Here is a 24,102-nt window from a genome sequence, read left to right as displayed (position 1 = left end):
GTGATCTGGGCCTTAGAGATAATAATCCTATCAGAGAGATCATAAATCTCAGGAAGTAATGAAATATAGAATAATATATATTATATATGATAATATATATGATAATTTCATATTATATATTATAATATATAAATATGATAACAGCAACAACATTTACACAGTGTATACTATGTGCCAGGCACTGTGCAAAGCTCTTTACAATTAGTATTTCCTTTGATTCTCAAAACAACCCTGGGAAGTAGATGACATTATTATTCCCACTTTACAGATAAGGAAACTGAGGCAAAAAGAGGTCAGGTGAATTGTCTAGGGTCACACAACCTGGTAAGAGCCTGAGGACATATTTGAACTCAGGTCTTGCCCACTGCAGGCCCACAACTCTATCCACTACGTAGCCTAGCTATAATATAATGATGTAGAGATTTCTCATTTCAATACTTCTAAGATCTGTAACTTGATCAGTGCGTAGGTAAACTCACTACCACAAGTTAAAACTCTTCTGTGCCTTATTATATAATTTTCATTAGCTGCTAGGGAAAAGCAAAAATCACTACCTAGTGACCAATCTTTTGGAGCTGAGTTCCTCTAAACACAGCTGAATTGCTAAGTACTGAAGCATTTCCATTTTAGCATGTCCTATTAGAATTCGTGCTCAGCTAATATGGCCTTTGAGACTCTTGGCTAACTTCATCTAGACAAAGCATTCTAGTAAGACTACAGTGGGGAATATTGTGATCATTGTTAATATTACTTCTTCTTAAAATATAATTACATCATTATATTATTGTGATGATAATAATATGGCTAGCATTTACATAAGCACTTTAAGGTTTGCAGAGCTCTGTAAATGTGACCTTATTTATTCATCAACACAAAGCTGTAAGGTAGTAGATATTATTATCCCCATTTTACAGTTGAGGAAGATGAGGCTGACAGTGACTTAAGTGCCTTGCCCAGGATCATATAGTTAATATGTGTCTGAGGCACTTGAGGCATTTGAACTCAGGTCCTGACTTCAAGTCCAGCACTCTTACCAACTGAGCCACTGAACTGCCATTGAGAATAAATGCTACATTTCACAAACTTAAATTTTGTGATACCATTTAAAAAACAGGCCAACTTCACATTATTTTCCAGGCCTATTCACTGTTGACACTGAATTGTATAACACATTGTCTTATTTTTGCATTTTCTTTAAGAACACGAGGAGCTTAAAAGCTGGTAAAATCAGCTCAACAGGATGTTTCTTTGATGAAAGTCCTTGAAGAAGTCATCCAGAAGCTTCTTTATTCTGTTGACTCTGTTCCCCAAGTACATATATACAATGGATACAAGATTATGGGCCACTGTAAAGTCAGCACTATTCTAAGCTCAACAGTAAAAACTAAATATCAATAAGACAAGGAGACAGCACAGGTTATGAATATCGTCAGAAGGACAGAAGCTGTCTTTTTCTTTTCTTTTTGTCTTTGCATCTCCAACAATACCATGCATTAAGTCAGTGCTTATTAAATGTTTGCTGAATTGAATTCAATCAGCCTGTCCCTGAATTCTGCAGCCTACAAAGAATTTTCTAACTAGAGGCTGATTTACATGTAAAGAAAAGACATAAGCAAGAATGTTATTATTTAAGCACCCCTCAACAAGATCTCCATTTCTTAGGTCTGTTTTAATTAAATGCAACAAATATGTATTAATTGCCTATTGTGTGCAGAGTACTGTAGGTGAAATACAAAGTTTAGCTAAGACTGAATCCTTTTCCTCCAGTACCCTCCTGGAACTTGAAAGGGCATGTGGATCATACACAAAGCATAGGAATAGAGACTAGACCTATGTCTTACCTGGTAGAAGGAACTCCCTAGAAAGGAAATTCTCTCCCCAAGTTCTCTAACAATATAGGTCAGTATCTTCTCAGCCAATTATGGCCTTAGTTGCCCAGTGCAAGGAGAGGTGGAGTGATTCTTGCCCAGAGTCACATAGCCAGTTTAATATCAGAAGTAGATCTGGAACCCAAATCCCTTTTTTTCAAAATTCTGAACTTAAGAAATAAAACAAGCATTTCCATAGCATGATATAATAGAAAAAAAAAGATGATTGCACACAAAGCTGCAAATCTATTATGTACAACTTGTTATTCCTTTTAAATGCACAATAAAGTTATCATGTAACTTTTTCTGGTTTTGAGGTCTATTCATTATACCACACTGCCTCTTGACACATGCATATATAACTATAATACAAAATCTGATCAGTTTTGTGGGTCTTAGGATTTTAGAGCAGAAAGGGCCCTTCAAGAATATCAGGTACAGCCCCCTCATTTTACAGATGAGGAAACTGAGGCCCAGAGGAGTTATACAACTTGCTCAAGGTCACAAAGTAGTAAATGTTGTATGAAGCAGAGGCAAGGAACCCAGAGAACCAAAACACAATTTTATGTGAGATCCAACATGGCGGATGGAGAGATCAGGGCCTGTGGCATTATTATCCTAGGCCTATAATTCTAAACCCCAAGAAAATTTAGTCTCTAATATTCCAGATCATTAGAGACTGACATTGAGTGCTACTGAAAATGTATTATAGAATACATAAGCCTTTAGATAGGAGTTCAACAGTTATATCTGGATAAATTAAGAGCACATTGTTCTCTCTGATACTTTTACTTTTCATCTGTGGTATGTGAGGCACTAGACCCACTGAACATTCAGAATTAAAATGCAATATAGCTCTTAGCACTTATCCCTGATAATTTTTGTTAGAAGCATAAACAATAATTCCTGTCAGAGAACCATGAACCTAATTTCAGTCCTTCCCCAAAATCAGAAAAGTGTGATATAAAAAGTCTTATTAATGTCACACAATGTTGTCTTCTAATACAATGGAAAGGAGGCTGAAAAAATCATCTACTAATTTTAGCTACCAAAATCAACAATGGCTGTGAAGACCCTTGAAGTGAAGGTGTTTTATCCTAGTTTGTCCTCACTGTGAGGGAATTAAGACCTGCTATACTAACATGAGGTTAGCAAATTAATGAGTCCTGAGTAGATTTTCTGAAAAACCCAGGTACTTTCAATTAATAGTTTAGTTAACTTAGTTAAGGTAATTAACCTTCAAGAATAAAATTTTTGAAATGGGCTTAGCCATTAAGCTAAATAGTTGATATGGGTCTTTCTTATTTTTTTTTTCCTTTCCCATAATGGAGCAGACATCTTATAATAATTACATTCAAGTGCTTTAAATTTTTTAAGGTATATTACCACCACAATTTTCCTCAACCTCTTAAAAAATATTCTCTTTGGTATAAATGTTGCGAATGATCACACTACTACTACTGTTACTACTACTGCTACTACTACTACTACTACTACTGATAGTGATAATTATTTTTCCAAGTTTAAATAGAAGACAAAGCTTTCAAAATATAAAGACATGCAGGAGAGATCAAAATTATATGGGGATTATATACTGTGCAGTCTGTTACTAAAGTTGTACCAAGGATGCTTTCAATGACACTCTAGAGATTAGGTACACACCCTAATACTTTTGTTGTTGCTGTTGAGTTATTTCAATTATGTCCAATGCTTTGGGACCCATTTTGGGGAGTTTTCTTGGCAACACTACTGGAGTGGTTTGCCATTTCTTTCTCCAGTTCATTTTACAGATGAGGAACTGAGACAAACAAGATTAAGAGTCTTCCTCAGGGTCACACAGCTAGTAAATATCTGAGGCCAGATTTGAACTCAGGAAGATGAGTATTCCTGATTCCAAGACCAATGCTCTGTCCACTGTGCCACCTAGATGACTTCAATACTTTAGTTGACTATAAAAAGCAGTACTTTTAACCACCTATGGTCCGTAGAAAATCACATACAAAAGAATCATAGCAGGATTGTGATTTCATTAAAAGCTGTTTCTATCTGAAACCATTGGCAAAAGTTGGGGAGATAACAATAAATAATAAGGATGATGTTAATAATGATAATAATAATAATTTGTATGGTATTTTTACTTTAAAAATACCTTACAAACTCTTTCTTTTTTGAAACTTTCAATAAGCCTATGAGATAGAGAGAGTTTTCCTTTTAAGATGAACAAAGAGGTTAAGTAACTTATCCAAGGTCACATGTAAATATCGTTTGTCCCAATAGAACATATCATCCCTAAAGGTAGGAACTCTTTTATTATATTCCTAGACCTAGCAGGTGCTTAATGAACACTTAAGTCAGTGTCAAGACTAGAACCAGGCCCTTCTGACTGATCTACCTATTTGTCTACAATATTATGCTGCTAATTTTCTGAGGTTAATTCTCTATTTACTTGTCTACAGATCATGCTGCTGATTTTCTGGGTTTTATTCCTATTTATTTCTCTACAATGTCACTCTAATTCTCTGGGTTTTATTCTTTATGTATTTCAGAGCTGTGAGGAGACAGATAGTGAAACTGTGGGCTATACTTAAAAAATTTAACATTAATAGGCAAAGTTAAAACGAAGGGCTCCTCAACGACTTTATCCATATCTGTGAGTAACCAAATGATTTTGTATGTGAAGTAAGTTTCTCTGATATCTCATTTGTTTGTTAAAATGTTCAAGTTCAGTTGGTTATAAACAGTATATAGTTGAAAGTTTCTCTCCAAATTATTAGATAGAAGAAAATTAACTGCTGTTATTTTATATAGGTGTAGACCTTTAGTAAGCACTGGTGACATCATTGTTATAAGCAAAGTCATCTCTCCAAGTGATGACTTTTAAGGCAATTAAGCAAATATTATTATTCAGTACATGCTATGTATAAGGAAGGCACTGTGCTAGGGTATGATGGAGATGTAGAGATTCATAATTAAGATACGGTCTCTGCCTCAACAGGGCTTCCAGTCTTAGAGCAAGACAATCCTAATTTTGATATACACATTCATATTTCTTTGTTTTTTAAATTCTGTCATATTACTTTATATTCTGCCTACTATACAAGGTATGGTGACAGATTGTATGCTGACAAAACAGAAAGAAAACATATAATGTTCAGTGTTTTCACTGCAGTATTTTTTAAAATGTACTAAAATATCTTTTGGAGTTATGCCCTCCTTTATAATATATATGGAACAAGTATATGACAAATATGCAGAGTTATTTGTTCATAAAAAAAAAAAAACTAGTGTAGAACGGGAGAATCAGGCAAAGAGTGAAATTTGAGAAAGAAAAAATGTCTGAATTGGTAGGACCACAGAGGCTAGGAATTCTCGTTCTAAATCTTGCTATTTTTATAAATCGTGGTTAATAAGCAAGTCACTTTTATTGTCTTTTCTTTAGTAATATCAGCAACCTGACCCACATTATTGAGTTCTTGAAAGAAGTAACAAAAATTATGCTGGAAAGAAGTTTATAAGCTCTCAGGATCAGAAATCTAGAGCTGAAATGGTCCTCAGAGACCATCTAGTCCAATCTCTTATTTTACAAATGAGGCCCAAATGCCCAAGGTCATAAAGGGAATGAGAATCAGAGAAAATATTTCATTTGATTTTTTTGACATTAGGTGTCCTTATCTCACCAAGGTTAGAACTGTAATGTCATCGAGACTGAAGCGCTGACCTACTCTGTTTCTCTCCTGTGCTTGTTTCCTTCAACTCCACTCTCTGGGTTTACGATATTGGTGCTGGACTTAGTGGCGTATCAATTGGCTTTAGCCCTGCTGCAGCTCAGAGCTCAGAAATCCTCCAGCCTTAGCCTCCTCAGTAAAAGGGTGCCACCATGCCCAGATAGAGGAAAGATTTTAACTAAAGTCTTCCAATTCCAGACTGAATGTTTCCCCCCACTGTATTCCTCTATTAAAAAAAAACAAACAACTTTCAGATCTGTGTATCACTGAAATGTTTAAACTATCCATTTGAAAAACCAATGTCATAGTCTAATTAATGAAGCAATTTAGTTAACTAATCCAGTAAATTTCTGAATCTCTTGACTATTCTGACAGCTCCTTCACATGTACCCTGTGGGATCCAGATGTCCTAGGAAGTTCTAACAGGAATAGTGCTGGGAGATACAATCAATCCTACCAGCAGTTTGGCCTCTAGAAAACCTCATTTGCAAAATGACTTCTCATGTCTTCATTCCTCTCCAAAGAGGGCTGTCCCATTTAAAACAAAACTCTCACAATGTTTCATATTTCAGCTACCACCCTCTCTCAGAAATATCAAAATTCCCACCAACAAAAATATTTCTAATATAGAAGATTCCTTCCTGGTACTTTGTTTCTAGGACTGCTTTGGAAGGAAATGGTAGAAACGTCTACCATAAAATATATTTCTTTTTTACCTTCTTCCATAGAGACTCAGCGCTGTACCTTAATTTATTCAAATGTTAGGACCTCACTTTGTAAAAGAATCTTTTATTGTAAATACACAACTCAATCATATCATTGAAGGATTAAATGAAATGAATAAGAAAGCTGAGCTGGATGATATGGGAAATGAAGCCAATCCACAGATGAGACGTTCAGATGACAGAAGTACATCCACTGTTGACCTCCTGATGAGGTGCTGACACAACTGTAAAGACATTGTCAATTTCAAAGAATGGAATACCTGTCTCCATCAGTCTATCACATTGTTTACCACTTTTCAGCTTAGATATCAGGTGAAAATGTATCTGATACTCAGAGAGTATAATAAAAGTGAATAACAGAAAAAAAAATGTGCAGTCAAAGCACAGTTTGGAGGTTAAAAATGGTTAGAAACAAAACAATCTAAAGTTTTTCTTTTGGAATGAATGGTATAAAAACTTTCTTCACTAAATTTTTATTCTGGTGCCTTGCCACCGCCTGTAGGTGACCCTGGGTAGGAAAAAAAAAAGTGCTGCTGTAAATCATCAACAGAGCATGATCTGAATTCTTGTACAGTTTGTTTTTTAGCTGTGTCTGACTCTGTGACTCCTTTTGGGGTTTTCTTGGCAAAGATACTGTAAGAGTTTGCCATTTTCTTCCCAGCTCATTTTACAGATGAGGAAACTGAGGCAAACAGGATTAAGTGACTTGCCCAGGATCACCCAGCTAGTAATTGTTTGAGTCCTGGTTCGAACTCAGGAAGATGAGTCTGCCTCCCTCCAGGCCCAGAGCTTTATCAACTATATTACCTACCTGACAGATTTGAATTCTACTGCCCCAGTTTCTTCACCAATAAAGTGCAGTTATTTGTATCACCTACTTCACAGGACTGTTGAAGGAAATCACTTTAAGCAAGCAATTTATATGTGAGCCATCAGTGTTATTCTCAAAGGCTATAGCAGAAACTCAGGCAAGTACTAGCAGGCTAGAAGTGCCGATACCTCAGCCTAGAAAGATATGGATTCTACATTCATTTCAAGAAGCAAATTGCTAGGTGCTTAATTATTATTATTATTATTACCTCTTTTGGTCACAGCAATTAATGAAGATAATCTAATCAGTTTTGGAGGGTTTGTCATCTGTATTGGCAAAAAGAATGAGTTTCCTAAAGCAAAGTTCTAACGTTGTTGCTCTCCTGCTCAATAAATGCACACTTCTGTCTGGTATTTAATGCCCTTCAAAACTTGGCTCCTGTCTCCTTGCCCAGTTTTATTGCACATCATTCCCCTTTGTGCACTCTGAAGTCCAGGCAAACTTTCTTTCTTTCTGTACCTTCCACCAGACCCTGTATTTCCTACCTCCGAGCTTTTATAGGTAGTTTCTCATTCCTGGAATGCACTCCCTCTTCCCTTCTGCATCTTAGAACACAGTACCTGTTTTCTTTTAAGGTTCAGTTGTAGGGTCACCTTCTCGCGAAACCTTTCCTTATTCCACTAGCTGCTAACTGCTGTCTGCCTTGAGAAAAAAATTCCTTGTGCCTACCCTATGCATTTTAAATTATGTACATGTTGTCTTCCCTGCCAAATAGTAAGATTTACAAGAGTACGGCCTGTTTCATTTCTGTTTTTCTATCTCCCAAACCTAGCATGGGGCCTTGCACTTAGTAAGTACTTAACAAATCGATGTCTGTTGAATGCCCAGATCCACAAAAATCACAGATCCTTGAAGTAGTGATGTGTGGACATTAGCTTACAGCATATTAGAATGTGATGACTAAAACCAGAATCTAGATTTACTAGAAATGTTTAAATCTTGTTAATCTATATAGGACTTTTTCATTCTAATGATTTATTATTGGCCATTGGAGAAAACAAAAAAAAAACTATGATTATTTTATCACTAACTTTTACCAGGTTGGTCTTCACAATTATAAAACTACTACTATTAATAACAACAATATTTATATAGCACTTACTATGTGCCAGGCATTGTGCTAAACACTTTACAACTATTATCTCATTTGATCCTGAAAACAACCCTCAGAGGTAGGTGATATTATTATCCATATTTTTACAGATGAGGAAATTGAGACAAACAGAAGTTAAGTGACTTGCCCAGGATCACACAGCTAGTAAGCGTCTGAGGCCATGTTGAACTTAGGAAGATCAGTTTTCCTGACTCCAGGCCAGGCCTACCATCCACTGCACCACCTAGCTGACCTCACAGAAACTACAAGTGAATCCCCAACATGAGTTAAAGTGAAAGTACAGTAACAATTTACCCAGCAAATAAGTCTGCTGTGGTGGAGCACATTGATATAAATGCTATACAAAGTTTTCTGCTAATGGATTTACAATAGGAAAGAGAGTAGAAGAGGAGGTAAGAGATGGTAGTCATCTTATATTCAACTTGCCACAAAATAAACTCATGATCTTTCCCCTCTAAATTGATATCTCTTCTCAACTCCTCCTATTGTGGTTGAGGGCAACTCCATCTCACAACTTAGTTGTCACCTCAACTCCTGATTCTCTCGTACCCCTCACTACCCAGTCTGTTGCTAAGACTCCTCATTCTACCTTGACAAAACCTCTTATGTACCTGTTTCTCTCCCCCCTTCTAATATTGTCACTACTCAGGTGACAAGTCCTTATCACTTTACACTCAGACTATTGCAATAGCTCTAGGTTGGTCTTCCTGCCTCAAGTCCCAGAGACAGATTAGAAGGAAGTAGAAATAATAATGACAATAGCTAACATTTATATAGCTCTCACTATGTGTCACGCACTGTGCTAAATACTTTCCAAATATTATCTCATTTGATCCTCACAAAAACCTTGGAAGATAAGTGCTATTACTGACTTCATTTTACAGTTGCGGAAACTGAGGCAAAGAGAGGTCAAATGAATTGCCCAGGGTCACACAGCTAGTGTAAGTAACTGAGATTGGATTTGAACTCAGGTCTTCCTGACTCCAGGCCCAGCACTCCATCTACTGCACTAGCTAGCTGCGACATTAATATATACTTGAAGGATGGGCTCCATCTGAAATTAAATGGTTCTGTGTATGTCTGTTTACATAGTTACATCAGAGAATCACACAGAATCTCATAACTAGAAGAGACTTCAGAGTCCTTGTCCTGAAAAAGAATAACCCCCAAGATCAACCTGAAAAGTGGTCATACAGCCTTTGTATGAAATCCAAAGAAGTTGACAGAACTCCAAAGAAGGATGATATACTTCCTCCCGGGGAAGCCTAAAACATTCTCAGATAGCTCAAGAATTTCTGATCTTAATTGTTAGAAAGTTCTTCCTTAGATAGAACCTAAATTAGTCTAGCATCATGTATGAAGCCATGGAATCACAAGTTTGTGACTATCACTTTCTGTTCTAGATGTTGAGTAACCATAGCTTTGATAATATGTCCTAGACAGGATGGGGAACCTGTGGCCTTGCGGCCACATGTGGCCCTCTAGGTCCTCAACTGCAGCCCTTTGACTGAATCCATACTTCACAGAACAAATACTTTTATTAAGGGGATTTGTTCTGTGCAGTTTGGGTTCAATCAAAGCACAGTACTTGAGGACCTAGAAGGCCAAATGTGGCCTCAAGGTGGCAGGTTCCTCATGCCTGTCTGAATTTTGCAAAAGATGGAAGTTAAATCCACTGTCCTATAATTATAGGTTCTAGTCACTGTCCTTTTTCTTTTCATTTTCTCTGTTTTGGGGAAAATCAGGATATTAACCCTTCTCTAATTCTGTGGTACCTCTCCCATTTTCCATGTTTTTCTAAACATTCCTAATGCTTGAAAATTACTTGGCAATCACATCTAATAGTGGTAACAAGGATAGAGTTCATCTGGGTCAGATGACCAGAATGCATCACAGTCAGTTAAGTGATTTCTTTTACCATAGCCTACCTATCTTGGATTTCAACCTCTTATTAGAATACCAACCATCCTTACCAGCATTCCTCTCTCTTCTTTCATCTTTTTTTTTCCTCATTAGAACTTTAAAAAACAAAACCAAAAAATTTTAGTAGCTTTTAGCTTTTTTGTCAGTCTTAGCTCATTCTGTGTTTTAACACTCCTGCCTATGGGAACCATATGGTCCTCAGTATGGGATTGTGCCAGATTTTTGTATCCATCCTTTCTTACCTATTCTTGCTTCAATATTCTGTATGTGCTTTAAAGGAATTTAAGTTAGCTGATGTGCAGGCCCATTTTTGCAGGCCTGTCTTTGGATGACTCTCCATTATCTTCCTCATCAAAAGTTTTGTCTCTGTGTCTTAGGGCTCCATTCCTGAGAGCTTCCCGTCATCCTTCCTAGGGTGACTTCCCCTACAGAATTTGAAGTCATGGGGTCCACCTATCTTTTCACTGAATAATTTAAAAATCTCTCCAAAAGCCTAGGTTACTCCAAAAGCCTGACTTTCCTATCCTCTATACAAATTCTAAGAAGAGACTGTCCCTTCTCCCCAGTATTTCCATCATTTCCATCTCATCAGTTAGTTACTAAAGTAGCCTAACTGGTCTTCCCACCTCAAGTCTTTCTCTTTTCCAATCCATGATTCACACCATTGTCAAAATAATTTCCCTAATGCCCTAATCTAACATCAGTCTTATTTAATATTATCTTCTTCTGCATACCAAATGTTCCAGTCAAACTGGATCAGTTTCTCTGTTTTGTCTTTCACTACCCCAGTTCCATGTGTTCTTGCAGACTAATGCCCGTATCGTAAGTATACTTCCTTTTTCACCTTCTGTCAAAATACTTCTCTTCTTTCAAGGTTCAGCTCAAAAGGCCTTCCTTGTACTCCGCAGCTTAAAGTGTTTTTCTCTCCTCTCAAATTTTCCTACAGCATCGTGTTCAAATTTTTCTGTGTCTGTACATATGTCATATGATGCTTCAATAGAATGTAGACTTCTATTGGAAAAGATCTGTTTCTTTTTCAATCCCTAGAGTCTAGCTAGCACAATATCTTGAATATATTAGATATCTAACCATTTTTGTTTAATTTGAATTAGGTCTATTCCATATGACTGAGTGCCTACCCTTGAGATGGTGCCTATCTTCTAAGTGTCATATGCCCCTTTCCTTTCCATTCTCACTTGTATCACTTTTTGTTCAAACTCTTATTGCCCAAGACATAGGCTACTGTGATACTTTGTTTGTTTTTAGGGTTTTTGTTTGTTTGTTTTGGAGACAATTAGGGTTAAGTTTCCCAGAGTTACAGAGGTAGTATATGAGGCCAAATACCAACTCAAGTCCTTTGGACTCCAGGGCTGGTGCTCTATTCACTGTGCCACCGAGCTGCCCCTTGTGATAACTTTTTAACTGGTACTGGTGAGCCAGATTTTTTTTTTTAAATTTGAAGGCAGTGTAGTACAGTAGAAAGAACAGTGGTTCTCAAAGGAGATCTCAGTTCAAACCCCAACTCTCTTACTGCTTATGTAACCTTGGGCAAATCAGTCAACATTTATTAAGCACCTACTATTTGTAGGCTTTTTACTAAACACTGGGGATACAAATACAAAATGAAAAAAAAAGAAAAGAAGAGAAAAGAAAGGTAGTTCCAGCTCACAAGTTCCAGCTGACAATCTAATGTGGGATGAAAACACAACCCTGCTGAACCTCACTCTCCTCATATGTAAACTGAGGAAATTGAACTAGATGCTTGCTAAGGGTCTCTTCCAGCACTAGGCTTGTGATTTCTATGTCTTATTTTCTCAAATACTAAACTTGCCACCAGACTTCTAGGAGCTGGAGTCCAATTTTTCATGAAACAAACAGCAAAAGTAGTATTAAATAGGAAAAACTTGGATAATTTTGTTTTTGGTTGTATTCCTTCATACCTAGAAGTAGGACAAAAGTCTATACATGCTGTACAATTGGATTAGTTGCTCCATCACAGCTGTCTACTCCTCTGTTTGAGAGAAATAGTTCTCAGGGGGAAAACAATTATCAGTCAATTCAGATATATCCTAGCTGCTTTTGCCTCATTCAGTTTAGTAATTTCTTATACGCACACAAATCAAGGCACAACTTCACATCAGTTAAATAAATTAGATTTCTATTGTGTAGGATGGTAACTGGCAGAAAGCTCTAGGTTTTTAAAGTGGTCCTGCCCCTTTAAAAGCTTGATGGCATACATGTTCTTACTCCTTGGGAACACAGAGAACAGTCTTTTGAAATTTGCCATCTGGTTTCCTGTTCATCCAGAACACTATTTATCCTAACATCATGGGTATTCACAGAGACCAGCCTCAAATGTACATTTACTATATATTAAAAACATACATACACAAATGTATTTATCATTAGGGTTATGTTTTCCATATCTTGTTTTTAGAGATGTGTTTGGGGCACTGAATTACACCGATCTTGGATGGAGAAAGAAGAAAAAAAGAAAAAACTTCTAAAAGAAAAAAAAAACAGTCCTCAAGAATTCCTTAAATAAATCTTAAAAGTAAATGTAAAATCCTATAGTGTTGTCAACAATTGTTATGATTTTTTTAAAGTAAAGCACAGCTAGAAATTCAAAATCCGCATAGACTATGATGAAAAGGAAAATGTATACATAAAAGCAAGGCTTGAACAGACAGTAAACAAAAGGAGACAGAGAGGGATTGATAAGTTGTTATCTTAGTTATCTGTAAGTAGAAGTACATTTTTTAAAAGATGTAAATATTTTTAAATGGCTGTTTAGTTGTTTGAAGCATACCACAAATTATTTTCCTTAACTAATCAAGCAAAAACCTTTTTGTTTCTGACAAATCTTATACTCCTCCAATAAGGTCTTATGAAAATGATCTTTCTGTAGACATAAATCTCCCTTCATTTAGTTTTTTTTCCTATAACTTGCCAAAGAATTATAATTAATAAGGGCCAAATAAGAAAACAGGAAAGCTTTTCAGGTAAATCTGACCTACTTCTGAGTAAATCCTTCTCTGATGAAGCTCATTTGCTGCCTTTATTATTCCCACATTTTCTAAACATTTCTGAAGCAATTGAAATTGGCTAAAGCAAAACCCCAATGCTAGAAGTTCTAGGAACAGATCTCCTAGACACCAACAAAGGGCCTCTCCTCATTCCATTAGATGTTGCCCAGTTTCTAGTATTACAGGAACTGTAGCTGAAGGCTTTTTACGGGTACTATCCACTAAGATTAAAATTTTCTCATTCTCTACAAGGCCTGTTGGGCAGAAGGATAGAGTATTTGAATATCATAACCTATTCATAACTTTGGCCATTATATTCTTAAAAGCAATTAACATTTGTAGTAATGTAGATACATGTTTCACTACAATTGGAGTGAGCTTGGGCAAAAACTGGAAGTTCAAGTATATGATTGGCATTTCATGCACACTGCTGCCATTTTCCTCTCATTTTAGTTGGATGAGACCGCAGCCATTCTATAACTAGGCCTTATTCTCTCTGTTCCAGGGTCTCAAGTTTTGCCTCACATAGACACCCAGAATTTTGTCATTGCCATGTGACCTGCCTCATACCAATGTATTCAGTATGGCATGCCCTGTGTGTGCTAGTGACCGTCAACTAAGTTGAGAAACTATCCTGCACTAAGCAGTTAGGACTAAGTGGAAAGACAGTTCCTATCTCATATTGCAGATATTTGGGATTTAACTATCTCCTAGAAACTTTGTCCCTGCTTTGGTAACCCTACCCACAAGGGTGAAGATAGCAATAGGCATAAAAGACCATATAGCAGATGTGAGTGACTACAGATATAAGTAGGCACTTCATTCTGATGCTCCCCCAAATCATTCCATTTTACTGTGTATTTGGGAGAAAGCTGAGTCACTTGAAGCTGAGGGCTAATTCTTGTTGTCATATCTCCAGCACCCATTCTGTTGCAAAACAATAATAATAACAATAATAACAACAACAACAATATCAATAATAGTAAGAATACATGGAATGGGATTAGAGTTCACAAGTTAACTCCAGTTGGAAAATGAACAAAAAGTAGAAAATTGTCCAGAAGGTACTCTGAAAGCTGAAGCTTTTGACTGCAAAAACCAACCAAACTTTTGTGCCTTTCACTTTTATCTTTTATCCACTGGACTCTGAAAAGGGCAACCAGTTTGAGTCACTGGGTATTTGATTTAGTATCTAGCAGTCCAATTCATCCTTGAGAAAGGGCTGTCTGGGATGTAAAGGACTACTATAGTTCATGCTGCTCCAAAGGGAGGTAGGCAAAGAGGGGACTCACACAGCACAAACCACAGAAGGAATGAGTGGTGGTAAAGTTAATGTGTCTGCAAGGCCACAGGAAGAACAAGGCAGCATTCATTTCATTTATCCTAAGGCTTGATTGTGAAGCCTTCTCAGCTTTCACAAGATTGATTCCTGGGAAATGATGACACATGCCTTTCTTGTCCACCCATGTGTCCACTTTGAAAATCTCTACTGCAGACATTCTATCGTTTCCCTTTTAAAAAATCCATCCGAAGAAGCATTGCAAAACATCCCAACTTTTATGATTAAACAAATAGTCTTGCCACAAACATATTAATATACCTTCCTATCAGCCCTTCTGTCACTATACTCTGACACCAGGGACCACGGAAGATTTAACCCTTTCAGCTACAAATTTCCACCCTGGCACCCTACCCCTCCCCATCTAGATGCCCTAGCCATTCTTTATTTTATTCCCTATCTTCTTGCCAGCTATCTTGACACTACATACATTCCCTTTGACCCCAATCCTATTTACCTTCAGTTCTAGAATCGTAATCAAAATAACATCACCATTGCTATTAGGTTTGTTTCCCAAGGTGATCAGGGAAAAAGGAAAAGAACCTAAATCTTCCAAAATATTTATAGTAGCTCTCCTTGTGGTGACAAAGAAGTGGAAATTGAGGGGATGCCCATCAATTGAGGAATGACTGAATAAGCTGTGGTATATGATTATAATGGAATATACTTTTAAAAAATAAATTATAACCTATTCATTATTGAAAATGAATGACAAACATTAACACAAGTTAACATGGAATATAAAGTGAAATAATAGAGAAAGAAGAATTGGATATGTGTAGATATGACTACACATTAAGAAATAATAGCAACAAAATTTCATAATGTACAACAAGAGAAAAACAGAAAACTGGGACACAGTAACCACCAAAGTCATTATTTTGCTAAAGTTAACATGTTCTTTTAAAATCCTTGTACCTTATGGTTTTATGTATTCATTTTTAAATGTTGCATTACTGTGCTGTAAGAAATGATGAGCAAGTTGATACAAAGAAAGACTTGCATGAAATAATGAAGAGTGAAATGAGCAGAACCAAAAGATATTGTATATAGTAACAGTAATATTGTTTGACGAATAAATGTGAATTATTAAACTATTCTGAGTTATATGAATATTCAAATCAACTACAAAGGACCTATGAAGAAAGATGCTATCCATCTCCAGAGAAAGAATTGATATATGGAATTATGTATTACATAGTTTCACACATGCACACATATACATCTATATCCATATCTATCCATCTGTAAGAGTGTATGCATGTGTGTGTGTGTGTGTGTGTGTGTGTGTGTGTGTGTGTGTGTGTCTGTATGTATGCACGCGAAATGTTGGCCTTCTCTAGTGCAGGGTTGGGGTGAAGGAAAACAGCTTGGACATAACAAAATAAAATAAACTTTAAAAAAGAAAAGGTTATATCAATCTACTATTATATGGATTCACTTATAATTCCTGTAACTTTCCAAATCAACATACACCTCCCTATTATTCTCCTATATATGTTGTCTCTTACTCTAATAGAATTCAAGTTCTCTGAGGCAGAAACTCTCATATTCTCTATTTGCGTATGTAGCATTTAAAGCAGTGCCTCACATATAGTAAGCACTTATTTTTTTTTTCCATTCAATAACAGAGCAACATGGTTGTTCATGTGAAAAGACACCATAGTGCAGTAAAAACTCAGCTTAGAGACAGGAAAACCTGGTTGGGTTCAAGTCCCACCTATGACAGTTACTAGTTGTATGACCCTGGGTAAATGTCACTTAACCTCAACATCCCTGAAATAGTTCTCTAGGATTTGACAACGTTACCCTTGAGGTTCAGTAACTCCAGTGGCTCCCTATTACATTCAGGTTCAACCTCCTCTGACATTAAAAGCCCTTCAAAACATAGCTCCAACCTATCTTTACAACGATATTGCACATTACTGCCTTCTCCATGTACTACGGTTCAGTCAAACTGACTCTATTAGTATTTCTCATACCTGGCATTCTGTCTCCTATGTTTGTGCCTTTGCTGTGGTTATCAATCCTTTATGTTTGGAAACACTCCCTTCTCAAATCCAGCTTTCCTAATTCCTAGTTTCCTTCAAATTTCAGCTCAAGTTTCAACTTCTGCTGTTAGATTTTCCTGATCCACACCCCACTATCAGCTGCTAGTACCATTCCCCTCCCTCACCATCTATTATTGATTTTGCCTATAGCTATATATTTATATGTAAATGTAAAGTCTCTACTAAAAACTCCTTGAGGACAGGGTCTGCTTTCACTTTTTTGTTAATATACTCAGTGCCTCTCCTAGTGCCTGGAATACAATGAGTGCTTAAAAAATTCTTTTTGATTGAGTGATTGAAACTGAAGTTATGATCTGTACTGGTGCAGAGTTTTTGCATACTAAATCCCAGATCCTTCATGTTTCAGTATTACTAAGGTAAAGTTTATTGAACTAAAAGTGTTCTGATTCAAGAGAATCTGAGATAATTCATATTTAACTTGAAATTTTCCAAATGCAGGACTATACATCCTTTTCAATCTCCCTTCCTTTTTTCCATTCATTTTGTATTAAGCTGGCTGAGTAGATCATTCATATTATCATTCATACACACACACACACACACACACACACACACACACACACACACACACACAACTCAACCTTAGATTATCGATACTAGAAAATTCTGACAAATGTAAAATATACTGAATAACCCCCAAATAAAGTAGTTTTTCCACTGTTCAATTGTCCAGTGCAAGAGTGGGGGTGGGAGGAAGATTCTCATTGTCTAAAACAGTGGTCATTAATACTAAGCATTTCTCATAGAGATAATAATAGCACCTATCTCTTTAAGTTGTTATGAGAATCAAATGAGATAATATCTGTAAAGCACTTAGCGCAATGATTGGCACATAACAGTTATTATTATTATTAATATAAATATTATTATTAGGTAAATGCTTCCCCCCCCATCTTGGAAACCATATGGTAAAAAAGACAGAGCGTCATGCTGTTTTCTGTTTCCCATAAATTTGGAGAGCAGAAACATGATGTCTTATTTTTATTTTCCCCTTTGCAAAAAGTTATTCTATGAATTATTACTTATTTTAAGTTGTGCAGTACATGAGAGAGTCACACATGACCTGGTGTGAGCCAAAGACCATCAGATTTACATTATTACCACTGGAATGTGGACCGGCCATCATATATTTCACTACTCGACAAGAACAGAACATTAGGCAAGCTATATATTTCCTTTCCCAGAATGTCTAAAATCCTGTACAGAATGATTCATTTTTGCTTGACAAAATCCAAAACCTACCAAATTCCATAAGTACATCTGAATTATAGGATGTATTCAGTGGTGGCTTAACAAGAGCCTTGATAAGACTTTCAGATTTATGTGATTCTCAAAACCTCATTTTGCCAAAATTCTGGGATCTTCCTCTAGCCTTTCTGCTCTGTAGTATTGATGTAGCTGATTTTGTATTAGCTAGAAAGAGGTATGCGTATTTCTACATATTTATTATTTTTATAACACACAATGGAACATTATTTTTGTAAGAAATAAAGGGGATTTTCTTGTTTTCTTTCTTTTTTTTAACAAAATTAAGTAGTGAAAATCTTAGCATGCTACCTTCGCTTTTAATTTTGTTGAAGGCATAATACAGAGGTGTTTTTAGGGTTTGGGGTAGTGTGAAATGTTGCATTTCCCCATCACCTAATTAATAGCACTTAATTTCTGTTCTCCTGAGTTTTCTCAAATATTTCCTGAAATTTAGTTCAATACAATATTACCTAATTCCAGTATATTTGGCAAAATTTCTTCATATTATACAGGTCTAAACAATAGCTTTTCTTATATACAAAATTAGCTCTGGCCATCTGTAATCACTGGCCCACTGCTGGCTCTCCCCAGTGTCAGCTCAGTCACTTAGAAGTTTGATTAGTCCATCCCATATAACTTTATCTCCATGTCAACTTTGAACTTTGGGCCATTCATCTAGGGGAAACTATTGACACCTGAGGACAACTGTCCAGTGTGGAAGCTGAGTATGCATACCTATTTAAGGCAGAAATCTGTCCTACCCAAAGTATTTCAATTCTAAAAGGGGACACCTAAAAAGGAAGGCAGAAACTGTGTAACGTTCTCCTTCCTATCCTTTATATCATCTTGCACATGAAGAAAAGGAACCAAAATAAAAACTTGCTGAATCATTTAATTTAAGTTTGGGCTGCCATTTTGGTGTGGAGTCGCAATGACTGACCCAAGCCATATCAGATGAAATAAGAGGGTCTGGAACAGCACAGGACACATTGTTACAACAACAATAATGACAACTGATATCTATGTAGTACTTAAAAGTTTGCCACACTAAGCTCAAATACTACTGGACGGATCTTGGATTTCTGGCTGCCTCTTCCGTTTTGTTTCCTTCCTGAGTATAGATGACTGAAAAGATATCCTAAAACTGATATTTCCAGCTTTAGAGACAAACTTGTGAGATCAAGACTGTGAGTTCCTGGATTATTCAATCAAACTGACTGGCAGAATGAGAAGAATTCTACAATGTCTACCCCTAAGGGATGGAGCTCACTCCTTGGCCTGGCTTGTCAGAAAACATGGACTTCAAGAGAACCAAGTTGAAGGTGAAGTGCTATTTCACCAGACCCTCACAATGCTTTGTTTTGATGTTTAGATTTACAGTAGTTATAAGGTACTGCTAGCCTTAAGCCCTGGTTAACATGTGTTGGTTGATGCTTTTGACCACATTCTCCTAGATGCAATCTCTCCTCTGTTTTCATGATACTACACTCTCCTGGTTTTCCATCTTTTTTTTAACTGCTCCTTCCCAGTAACTTCCACTAATTGTGGGTATCTGCTAAGACTATTGTTTGCCTTCTTCCCTTTTCATTCTATACTACCTCATTAGGTACCTCAGCTCTCAGATGTCATCTCTATTCAGAAGATTCTCAGATCTATCCATCTATCTATCTATCTATCTATTATAGCTCTACATATTGAGAAATATAGATGTCCATCCCTAATCAGTTTCCTGAACTGCAGCCATACATCTCTAGTTGCCGTTAGACATTTCAAATTAGATAGGAATCTCAAACTCAAGTGTCCAAAACAAATCATCTTTCTCCCCAAAATCCTCTATTTCAACTTTTCTATTACTATTAAGGGCACCACCATCCTCCCAACCTACTAGGCATTCAATATCAGTGTCATCCTTAATTTCTCATTCTCACTTACAGCTTTACAGTATCTCTTTTTCAATTCTGTCTTCTGACACTATTGCTACCACCTCGGTACATCATCTCATAACTGGACTATTATCTGCTGATTAGTGTTCCTGCCTCATCTCTTTCTATTACAGAATATCCTCCACTCAGCTGCTAAAGTGATGTTCCTAAATGTGATTTAGAATTTCCTAGGTCTGATCATGTTACAGCATATCACCTTCCCCACCCCTACTCCCCACCCTCACGTACCCTTATACACTATAAATACAAATGGATCCCATTTCACTGCCAGGATCAAATATGAAGTTTTCTATTTGGCATTCAAAGCTCTTCCAAACTTGGCCCCTTCCTGCCTTTCTAATCTTCTAATACTACTTCTCTCAATACACTTTATAATTCAGCTACATTTACCTACATGTTCATGCTCATGCATGACGATGTCTCTTTTCCTCATGCTTTGACATTGGTTGTCTTCTATGCCTTGAATGTTCTCCCTTTTTACTTTCACCTCTCAGTTTTCCTGGCTTCCTTCAAGACCAAGCTCAAATCCCATCTTTTGCAGGACACCTTTTCCCATTGTTCCAGCTACTAATGCCTTCCCTCATCAGATTACCTTAATCAATTCTGCATGTATCTTGTATGAAGCTAGTTATTTACAACTTGTCTCCCCCATTAGATGACAGAATGAAAGCAGGGACTTTTTTGCCTTTCTTTGTATCTCCAGCACTAAGCACAGTGTCTGGAAGATCATAAGCACTTCATAAGTGTTTCATGACTACCTGATTACATTGGATATTCCTTATGCATAGAGTTCGTCTTTTTTTCTTTTCAATTATTCTTTATAATTCTCTGGTTTACTTTAAGATTCAGCTCAAATCCCATCTTCTGCAAGGGGTCCTCTCTAGTTTTCCAAGCATTCAATCCTACCCCTATGAGATTATCTTCCACTACTATCTATCTATGTATCTATCTATGATCTATCTGTGTATATGTATGCATATCTATATCTATATAGATATATATATACAGAGAGAGAGAGAGAGAGAGAGAGAGAGAGAGAGAGAGAGAGAGAGAGAGAGAGAGAGAGAGAGAGAGATCTTGTATGTACCAACTTACTTTTTCTTCCCATTAGAATGTGAACTCTTTGAGGGCAAAGACCATATTTTTGTATGTGTATCTCTAGTACTTAGCACAGCTCCTGACACATGGTGAAACTCTAAGTAAATGATTGCTAATTGATTGCTTGTGAGTTTTCTTGAGTTAAGTATTCCTTTGTGTAGAGGAAATAGAGAGATGAACTATGTATAATATACGGGGCACATTGAATTCCTTTCTACAATTCCTCTTTTGGAGGATACAGTACAGACTCAGTTCAAATCTAAAGCTTTAAGTGATTTTTCTCTGAGGTTCCTAGGTAAGGGCATAAAAAACCTAGAGATTCTGAGAATGCTTCTAGTCCTTTTATAACCAGGATCTCACAGGAGCGAACAGGTTCATAAGCATTCCTGCAGTCCAGAGTTGAGTGAGCCTCTTAGGAGGAAGAGGTCAAGTGCCCTAACCCCACTGGGCTCCACAGTAGTTGGTGTAGTGGCTTAGGGAAGAGATTACTAGGAGCTAAGAAGACCAGAATTTGAATTTTGCCTGAGATACTTAATAATTGTGTGTCCCTGGGGAACATTTAACATCTCTCAGACTCGTTTTCCTCATCTGTAAAATAGGGATAAAAATAGCAGCTATTTCACAGAACAAATGAGATAATATGTGTAAAGTGTTTTAAAAACTTTAAATTGTTATATAAATGTTAGCTATGAATATATTGACAATGATAATAACGATCAATAAATTAATAGACAGAAAACTTGGCTGTAACTTAGAGAGTTGCCTGGGACAGTAGTATCCAATGCAAATAGAAACTGGGACCACTAAGCAATACATAAGGATCACTGTGGGGTCTTATTGACAGCTTTAAAATGTAATGTTATCTATGTTTTATTGTATTTTATTTATTTTGTTAAATATTTCCCAGTTATTTTAATCTGGTTCACTACTTACACTCTGGAGTGTTAGGGGCAGACACTTCTGGCCTGTGGCGTTGAGAGGTTGAATGGCTATTCTGAGTCAGAAGCAGGACCTGAACCAGGCCTTCTTGGCTTAGAGATCAGTTCTATCTCCAGTATGTCATATTGCCTACCTGCATCATAGTTATATTTTTGTAAAATAACCTACTCTGGAGCCACATAAATAATTAAAAGCCTAAGTAACTGCTTTTAAAAATCACTTTTCTGCTGAAGTCAATAAACATTTATCCAGCAGAAATTATTTGCAAGGTATTAAACTAGATACTAGGGAATTGCAGTCCTTTCCCTGAAGGTGCCCACAGTTAATCAAGATAGTTGACAAGTACAAATAAATGCACAGGAAGGTGAGAGAAAAAAATAGGTGAGGTCAAACATGGAGGAATGAGTAGTTGGGATGGGAGGATCTACATTTACTGCAAAGATTCAGGTAAAGCTTTGTTAGGAGTAGCATACCTTAACCAGGCCTTTGAAGAAAAAGTATTTCAATAGGCAAAGAATTTTATAGGAAATGCATTTCAGAACTGATGGACTCTGCATGCATATGTTTTACAGAGAATGCAAGAAGTATTTGGTGTAATTTGCAGTCCATTTCGATTAGGAAATAAAGGATAGTAGTATGGAATAAGACTATATATGTAGGTTTAAAGTAAATGATGGGACCACTTAGACCAAGTTTGATTTTCACACTGTGAGTAGCTGGAATAATAAAGCCTTTTGAAAAGATAAGTGACTTCATCAGACCTGTACTGTATGAAAATTACTTTGGCAAAAGTGTGACTTATGGAAAAGAAAGGTCTAAAGGTAGAGAGAGCGGTTAAGAGGTAACTACAGTAGGCTAGAAGAAAAGAAGAGGAAGATGAGAAGAATAAGGGTAGTGGCGTTAGAAAAAATTGAAAAGAGAGGAGAGATACGGGAGATGTTTTGAACATAGAAAAATAATGTAGTAGCTTATGGAATGTGATGATTTTTAGGAAGAAAGAGGAATTTCAGAAGTTATTTGAAGCCAATTTATGAAACTCAGAGAGCTCTTTGTGATTGGCTAACAAGTTCAGTCATACTTACTATAAAAACAAGCTACCCTTACTCTCTGCAGCTTTCCATTCTTAACAACTTAGCCAGTGCTTTTTCGTTTGGGGGAAAGGGATTTTTCTCTTTCTTATCACTATTCAACCACTACAGAAAGCAGTTATGACAACTTATAGAAGAAGCCATATCAACTTCCTTTTGTACTAGAAATGGACTTGTGAAATCCCTAGGCATCATGATCTCATAACTTAGACTTCTAGCAGAGCAGAGAAATTTCCTGGGTGACACTAGCTTTGACAGCTGCCTCAACGGTAACGTTTTGTGTTCTAGAGTTCCTAAGTTCAAAAATTTAGCAATAGAGAAAGATCTGATGTATCCTGATCCTTGGAGAAGAAAGATGACAATCCTTGTGGTTCCTGTTCATCATCCTTCTTGGCAAGCAAAGCCAGTGAGTTACAAAGTAGCTAGTGCTAGTCCAATGAGAGAGTTGGCTTTTTCGGCAATCTCTGCAGCATGCCTATCATTGTAGAGGGGCAGTGTTCCAAAATGAGAAGGAACTACTACAAATTTTCAGGAAACTCTATAGGTTGCTACAGGAAAGAGACTCTGAAACAACAGAGGGTTGGCTCAACAGCAACCACAAGTCTAATTCCCCTCTGGAGGGATTTGGAAGGGGAGAAACTGATGGGTTTCTTATGCATTTTTTTTTTTAGGCAATTGGGGTTAAGTGACTTTCCAAGGGTCACACAGCTAGTAAGTGTCAAGTGTTTGGTCTGAGGCCAGATCTGAACTCAGGTCCTCCTTACTTCAAGGCCAGTGCTCTATCCACTGCGCCACCTAGCTGCCCCCTTACGCTCCTTTGTTCATAGGCTCTTGCGAGTTCTTAGCATCTTATGCGTGTTTTTGAAGTGAAATAAAGGTAGCGCCATACTCAATGATCACATTGTATGTTTTGTGCCTATGCAAAATTTGGGGATCCTGTCAAACACATCTGTGGTACCTTCAACACAAGCCTTACCTGTCTTATCTTGGAGACTTTCCTAGATTCTTTGGGTGGGGGCAATGAGGCAAAGAAAGAAAAATTTGGGATAAAGCAGCCAGGATGGGACCTGATTCAGATGAGCTTAGATTTCCTGAAGGACCCTGTGTCCTTCATTTACAAAGT

This window comes from Phascolarctos cinereus, unplaced genomic scaffold (genome assembly GCF_003287225.1).
Source record: "Phascolarctos cinereus isolate Bilbo 61053 unplaced genomic scaffold, phaCin_HiC Scaffold_7;HRSCAF=346, whole genome shotgun sequence".
NCBI lineage: Eukaryota > Metazoa > Chordata > Mammalia > Diprotodontia > Phascolarctidae > Phascolarctos > Phascolarctos cinereus.
Note: the sequence above shows the minus strand (reverse complement) of the source record.